The sequence below is a fragment of the Cebus imitator genome, unplaced genomic scaffold (assembly GCF_001604975.1).
Source record: "Cebus imitator isolate Cc_AM_T3 unplaced genomic scaffold, Cebus_imitator-1.0 Scaffold185, whole genome shotgun sequence".
In the NCBI taxonomy this organism is placed as follows: Eukaryota; Metazoa; Chordata; class Mammalia; order Primates; family Cebidae; genus Cebus; species Cebus imitator.
The window spans coordinates 1924926-1933306 of record NW_016107500.1 but is presented as its reverse complement, the minus strand read 5'-3'; positions in this window follow the sequence as shown (position 1 = coordinate 1933306).

The window sequence follows — 8381 nt, the reverse complement described above, 5'->3', positions numbered from 1 at the left end:
AAATATAAAGATTTGCAGACTTTGAAAGTATAGACAGAATAAGAGGTTGAACAGAACTCGAAAGATACACTCTGGTGATTAGAGTTTATGGCTCTTAGTCATATGAGGCTGTGCCTGGAATTGCCTTTTTTTTTGTGGGATGCTTAAAACTGTATCATGAATAATTATGCTATCTGCATGAACTAAATATTTTAATTGATGTGCTTCATCCTTTAATGGATTTTTCTAGGCAGTGGCTAATTTTAATATTTAGTTAAGAGATGATCAGTCTTTTGTGGGTTAACTTTATTTTTTCTATCTCCTGGAAACTTTTATAAGTTTCTTTCTGCACTGATACTCCTCAGTTTTATTATGATGGAACTAGATACAGATTTTGAAAGTTTACCCTGTTGCATATGCACCCAGGAAATTCCTGTAAAGTTATGTCTCCTTTTACTTCAGGTATATTCTAAGCCACTGTCTCCTCAAATGTTGCCTGTTCGCCATTCCATCTAACTCCAACTCCGGGTGAATGCTTCTCAATTTATCCTTACACTTTTAGGAACATTTTAATAGTTTCTTTATTTTAAATTTGTCCATAATTCAGGTTCAGTTCTCCAGTAGTGTCTTTTGTTACAGGTATTTAGACAAGCATGAGCAGGGCAGGAAAGGGCCCTCCCTCACCCACTAGGAATGTCAGGTGACAGTTCGACAATTATCACATTGCCTCTTTAAAAGCAATAAATTGGCAGCCTGCGCCAGGGAAAGGCCATTTCCTAATGGCCCACACCTGTTGCACTAAAGTCTTAATTGAATGCAGGTGCCAGGGAGAAGCACCTTCCTGCGCATGTGCATTAAGAGATAAAATGGCAGAGTATGACCAACTGGGGGGACTCCACAGGAAGGGGAAGAAAGTCTCAGGTGGCCATGTGTACAGCATGCTAAACACACTGTGGGTGCTCACTTCCCAAGGGTGAGGAGGACACTGTGCATGTGGGCAATAAGGCCCACCCTGAGGAAAGAATTGCAGGAAAGGGGCCAGCCTGCAAAGTCCTAGGGTCAAGGTTAAACACTGCACCTGATCTCAGTGCCCACTTGGGACTCTACTAAGCGTACTTTCTTTTCCTTCCTGTTCTAAAGCCTTTTTAAATGAACTTCCACTCCTGCTCTGAAACTTGTCCCAGTCTCCTCTTCTGCCTTATGCCCCTCAGTTGAATTCTTTTTTCTGAGGAGGCAAGAACTGAGGTTGCTGCAGACCCACACAGACTCACCGCAGGTTACCCGGGCACCTTCCACTGGTAACATATTTGGTGCTATGAGACTTGGATATTTGCCACCATAACATTTTGATTCTCCAACACCTTTCTCTACTATCCATTAAATAACCTGTTGAAATTTATTTTTTATACTTTCTAACTGGCTCTTTACATAATCTCTTTCTGCTTGGTTTATATCTGCTTTCTGATCTGTTGCTCTTATTTTGTCTCTTTGGATGCCATTCTCTCTTTTGGAGGGCTGCTCTGTCACTTGCATTTTCTTTGGGGTAACTGCTTTCTTTAGTGAGTTTGTGGAGCTCTGACTTCCATGACTGGTACTGTCTTCCTTCACGTGCTTTGGAATTTTAGTTCCAAGCTTGTCTCAAGTTGTTTCATATGATTGTGCTCACCTGTGTTTAATTTCCCTCTCTCTGCACACAGATACGGTAGCACCCACTTATTTGCAGTTTCACTTTGTGTTTTCAGTTACCTTTGCTCTGTGAACCCAAAATACCTGAGTCATAGCTCAATTTAGAAAGTTTATTTTGCCAAGGTTAAGAATGCACCAGGACAGGAGGTCCTGATAACATGTGCCCAAGTGGTTGGGGTACAGCTCGCTTTTACACATTTAGGGAAACATAATACATCAATCAATACATGTCAGATTTATACCTATTTAATCTGGAAGGATGGGACAACGCGAAGGTGGGAGGGGGTCTTCCAGGTCATAGGTAGATGTAAACATATTTTAATTGGCAATTGGTTGAACGAGTTATTATCAGTAGAACACGATGTTTGGGTTAAGATAAGGGGTTTGGAGACCAAGATTCCATCACACAGATGAAGCCTCCAAGTAGCAGGCTTCAGAGAGAGCAGGTTGCACATGTTTCTTAACAGACTTAAAGTCTGTGTTGAAGTTAATGCTGGAGGGTGTAATGAGACACGTCCAACCCCGTCTTCCACCATGGCCAGAACTCAATTTTCAGGTTAATTCTGAAATGATCCTGGCCAAGAGGAGGGGTCCATTCAGATGATTGGGGGCCTTAGAATTTTATTTTTGGTTTGTAGGTCTATAGTCGCCCAGAAATATTAAATAAAAATTCCAGAAATAAGCAATTCATAAGTTTTAAGTTCTTTCTAAATAGCATGATGAAATCTCATGCCATCCTTCCCGTCCTGCCCAGGACAAAAATCCTCCGTAGGTCCAGTGGATGCACGCTGTCTACACTCCGGCCTGGTCGCCACGTGGCGGCCATCTCAGTTAGCAGATTGACGATTGCGGTATCACAATACTTGTATTCGAATCGCCCTTGTTTTACTTAAGAATGGCCCCAAAGTGCAAAGGTAGAGATGCTGGCATACTATTGTAATTGTTATATTATTAGTGATTGCCGTTAACTCTTTCTATGCCTAGTTTATAAATTAAAATTTATCATGGGTACACATATAAGAAAACATAGTACATAGAAGGTTTGGTGCAACCTTTGGTTTCAGTGTTTACTGGGGGCTCTGGGACACATTCTCCTGCGGAAGGGGAGACTACGGTGTTGCTAAGCCCTCAGCGGCTCATCAAGCCTAGTCCAGAACTCAGTTCCTATCAGCTCTTCAGCCCTGACACTGAGGGGACACACGATGGTAACTGGGCCTCACTGGTTCCTGTTCACAGAGGCCTCTCCCGTCTATGCTGCTCAGCAGGAATGGGTCTCCCATCTAATTCTGAGGTCTGAGTCTTGACTCTGCTGTACATAGTGAGTGTGGAGCCCATTTCTGCTTCACAAAAATGCTTGCCACATTTTAGTGAGGTTATGCTCTTTTAATGTATGTTCGTAAATTCATCACTGGTCTTCACCTGAAGTAGAACGAGGAAAATGCCATGGGGAAGGCACCTGACTTAACGTGTCTTTCTGACCAGTCACTTACTTTCTTTGGTGCTTACGAGATATGCCTGAAACTGGGTAATTCCCAATTAACTTTCCAGAGGTCACTGTTCCGACATCAAACAGAAACAGCTTCAGCTAGAGCCAGGCAAATGATCAGTTTTATTTTATTTATTTATTTATTTAGTGTTTATAGAAGATTTATTCTTTTTTTTTTTCATTTTTTTTAGTCTCTTGCTTTTCTTTCCCCCTCCCCCCATTTATTTATTTTATTGCATTTTAGGTTTAGGGGTACATGTGAAGAACATGCAAGATTGTTGCATAGGCACACACGTGGCAGTGTGATTTGCTGCCTTCTGAACCCAACAGCAACAGCCCTGGGGGAGCCTGCCTTACATTTTCAGGTGTGTTTCAATTATAATTAAATTGTTAATCTGGTTGTTTGCTTCACTTAAATGTTAAGAAAAACAAGACTGATTCTGTCTCGGTGACTTGAGAGTTTGGTTTGCTACTGTAAGCAGACTGAATAAATATGTGTGGTTAGTGGTGTGGCTCACTGGAACTGAGTAGGTCTCAAAATGAAGGAACAGTCTGTGCTTCCCTGAACTTCCTCCCGCTCAAGTTAAACTAGAGAAGGGTATGCCAGGAGTAACGTGAGTGTTTCTTCTTTAAGAATTGTGAAAGCTTCCTGTCTTTATGTTAAGACTGTTTACACCACAGAATGAGTAAATGTTAGAAAATTGAAAGGACTCCGAGATATTTATGGAAATTAGCATCCACCTGAGACATTAAAATGAGCATGAAATAGATGTATTTTCTACTTAGCTTATAAATTGAGCATTTCCCTGTTGAGATTTCTCCCTGCTGTTAGAATGCTTATCTTTTTACTCAAATGCTCACAGGCTCTCCATTTTCAGGATGAGTGATATGGGCTGGGCCCGAATCCCAGCATTTCCTTGGGTGGATGTCCTCCCACGTTGTCAAGTTCAGAAACGAAATAACAAATGCTCTGGCATTTTGGTGGCTCCGTCCTTTGAACTGGATTGCCTTTCTCTCTTGTTTTTAGAACCTCCATGAACATAGGATTTGAAATATTTCTTAATCTTAGGAAAGTCTGTGACTTTCGTGGCATTCATTGTAGATACTAGAAATCTACACTACTGCCAGTTCAAGTGAGTCACACTTTAGTGAACAATAAAAGTAGCAATATTTGGGATAAGAACTTTTAAGTAAATGTTGATTGATGGTTTTAGACAACATTGAGAATGTGTAGTATGCAAAGAATTCCTAAAGGTGTCACTATATTCTGACCCAATAAAACAAAAATGTCTTCATGCACCATGGAGCTGGTGGGCAGAGACTTGGGGGCTAGGAATGAGCTGGTCTGGTCCTCACGGCAATCACTGTGGGTGCCAAGTGGCGCATCTGGGTGTGAGAATGGACAGGAGACACGCTTCTCTGGAGGCTGCATTTGACTCCTCAGACAGCAGACCTTGACTACCCAACTTTTCCTTCATACCTTAACCTATTATTTCCTGAGACACACAGGCAATTTGAGGTTATTGAAATCCAGAAGGCTGGTAACTTCTGTCCCATTTTCAGTGCTAAACTTTTTGCACTGTTTCTTTGTTTCTTTTTTGTTTGTTTGTTTTTTGAAACTGAGCAAGCATAGCTCACTGCGGCCTTGACCTGCCTGGCTCAAGCAATTCTCCCCCCTCAGTCTCCTGAGTAGCTGAAACTACAGACACACACTTCTACACCTGGTTAATTTTTAAATTTTTTGTAGACATGAGGCCCCACCGTGTTGCCTAGGCTGGTATTGAACTCCTGGTCCTGGCCTCAAGTGATCTGCCTGCCTCAGGCCCCCAAAATGCCGGGATTACAGGTGTGAGCCACCGCACCTGTCCAAACGGAGTTTATTTTCCACTCATTCTCTTTGCTGCTCCTATCACTTGGAGCTTTTCATCCCCTCAACAATTAAAGGCAGCGTGCGTTTGTATAGTCCATGCCTTCCTTTTCTGATTATTGCAGTTTAGACCATTTCAGATCATTTCATGCACCCGTAACATTTGTTACTGTTCTTTTTGTTTTTGTTTCGTTTTGTATGTGATTGGCTGGTTAGTGAAATTGGCTTGCTCCTGTTAGTGTCAGTCACTGCAGCCATGTGAGGACGGATCTGCCACTGGGGACCAGGTCTCTCCATGTGAGGACGGTGTTTTCACCCTCTCCAGGTTGAGCGCTGCAGTTGGACTCAGAAGCTTTACATTAACAACCAGCAGCTGTATGTGGAGCCTGGTTCCACAAACCATAATGATGAGAATTTCACGAACCCTGGTGGATTCAGTTTGATTTGCAGGTGGTTACACCTGCCGAGCAGGCTGCACTGCGCTGTGCTCTCTTGTGGTCTGGGCTTCTGTACATTTGGTGTGAGACAGAACACTCTTTCCATGCCTTTCCTTGCTGTCCAAATATATGTAGTGCCCCAGTAAAGCAGGCTGTGACCATGTCACTACTGAATTGCCTAATTTTGTTGCAGTGGTTCTTAAACTATGAAAAGAGTAGCACCACTGATCAGTCCACCCCAACCTGCTCATGTGTGCAGACATCAGCTTTCCTCAACTCAGGAGGAAAAGTGAAGGGCATAAGCTTCGGCAAGCCTGATTATTAGCTTCAACCTTCAGAGGTTATTTGTAAATTTCATTTGGGAATGCTGTTTAAAACCGTGAAGGCATCTTAGATTGCTTTATGGCTATTACCCTTACATCCGGCTTCTACCCTGCAAGAGCGATGTTTCCATTATCATGTATAATTGCAAGTAAGCTGAATTTAAAATGAAGGTAAAACACCAAACCCCTTGGACCATGTAAATTAGGGTGAGTCACATCATTTCTTCATCCTTGAGTCTGTCACCTCCGAAAGGGGACATCAACAGCACCTGTTGCCTACAGCTGTGGTGAGAATTGAAAGAGTGAGTGTCCAGTAGCTGATGCAGGTGAAACACCCGAATCCTTCAAAGAAAATGTAACATACAGTTGCCTGTCTTGGCTAAAACATGTTTTAACTGTAAATGACTAAGGCTTGCTTTCAGAATTTTACTTTTCTACATAATTTTTACGATTATCCTTTTAGGTAAAATAACAGTAACAACAACAGAAACCCCTTTATAGTCTGTCCTATCTAGGAGACAGATATTCTTAGGTATTTGGTTTTAAGGCATTTACAACAATTTTCATCCATTTCTCTTACTTCTAACCTAAGATCTTTAATATTCACTATATATACACACACGCATATCCATATATATATATATATACATATATGTATCAAAAAGTGAATATACACCACATCATATATATGTGTGTGTGTGTGTGTGTATTCAAACACAAGGCCTATATAATAAGATTAATCTATGACTTAGATAATCCCAAGGTTAAAATAATATAAAACCCAGTAACACACCAAAGAAGAACAGGTCTTCAGCTTTTATTTCCCAGTAGAAGTCTTGACTAGTTTCCCAGTGAAATCATCCTGTAGATTTCAAGACTAAATAGCAGCTTCTCCTTACGTGAGAGTTCTCTGTTATGGGAAGTTTTAAAATAAACTGAAAAAGCACTTTCAATTTTATCCATGAAAGCTTTCAAAGTTTTGCCTCATTAAACCCTTCAAAATTAAAGTATGTTTTAAATATTGTAGTGGAATGTCCAAAGTAAAAGAATAATTTGTGAAAAGCAAATAACCTTTTCATTATGGAGTTGAAGAAGTAGGCATTGAGTCCTGGCTGTCTCCCATTGGGTGGCCAGGAAATGCAGCACTTAAACCTTCTTCAGGGAAACCTGCTTCGGGACGCTGAGTTGATTGACAACCCTCGTTCCCATCCCTCTGTGTTCACCCTAGGCTGCTCTGCACCTGTGCCTTGGCATAGCCAGGGAACAGTAACTGGCCCGTTCCTGCCCATGAGTGGACCCAACAGGAAGTCCCCATGGACTCCAGGACTCCCCATGGCCTGGCTGAAGCTTCCTCAGGTCTGTTGAGGTTTCAGACCCTTCCTATTCAATCCCTTCTTCTCTCACAGGTAGCAAACCTGCATCATGGTCTCAAGGTTCTTATCTTTTACTTCTTCTCTCTGCTCTTTATTGTATACATTAATTTCTTTCAATTAATTGGTTGCATTTCTCATCCCATCTTCACATCTACTTCTCAGAGCACCTTTCAGACACACCCACTGTCCATTCTCTCTGTGCCTTATCTTCATGAGTTTTGAATCCTACCATGAGAGTTTCAAATCTCTAAAATGGGAAAAATATTTTAATAGAATCATAAATTGTATATTACATGTTGCTATATTATTGAAAATAATAAATAAGAATTTTCAAGGAAATAAACCCAAATATTTTTTTCATAATATAGAGTTGTTTAAGAAAGATAATAATTCCTTGTATTCAGCCAGAATGGTTTCTATTTTTGTGACTGAGCACTAAATGACTCATGATCCAAATCCATATACTCAAACCACGCCTATAGCTATTGGCTACGTTCACTTAGATGTCACTTGGGCAACTTAACTCAATGTTTTCTAAGTGGGATTTATAGTCTTCGTTTTTTCCTTTCTAAACCTTCTGCCACCTTTTGGCTTTCTACTGAGAAAAATGGCAACACCAGTACTCCCCTAAGTAGACAGGACCTTATCCTTGCAGATTCCGCCTTCTTCAGTCCTCATACCTGCTCTTCCTAAGTCTGGAGGAGTCTGCCTCCTCCATATGATCTCATTAATTTCATTTCTTTGTCCTCATCATTGTCACCATGTGCTGGGCCAGTCACCTGCTGCCTTGTTACAGCAATGATCTTCACACAGACTCATCTGACTCCAATCTCACCTTGGTCAATTTCAAGCTTTGCAAAATAGCCAAGGTGAACCCTCTCCAAAACAACAACAACAACAAAAAACAAAAAACAAAAACTTACTCTTGCTGTTCTTCTGCTTAAAAGATACTGGAGGGCAGGACACATTGGCCCACACCTGTAATCCCAGCACTTTGTGAGGCCGAGGTGGGAAGATCGCGAGGTCAGGAGATCAAGACCATCCTGGCTAACAGGGTGAAACCCCATCTCTACTAAAAATACAAAAAAAATAGCCGAGTGTGGTGTAACATGCCTGTGATCCCAGCTACTCTGGAGGCTGAGGCAGGGGAATTGCTTGAACCTGGGAGCAGAGGTTGCAGTGAGCAGAGATAGTGCCACTGCACTCCAGACTGGGCAACAGAGCAAAACT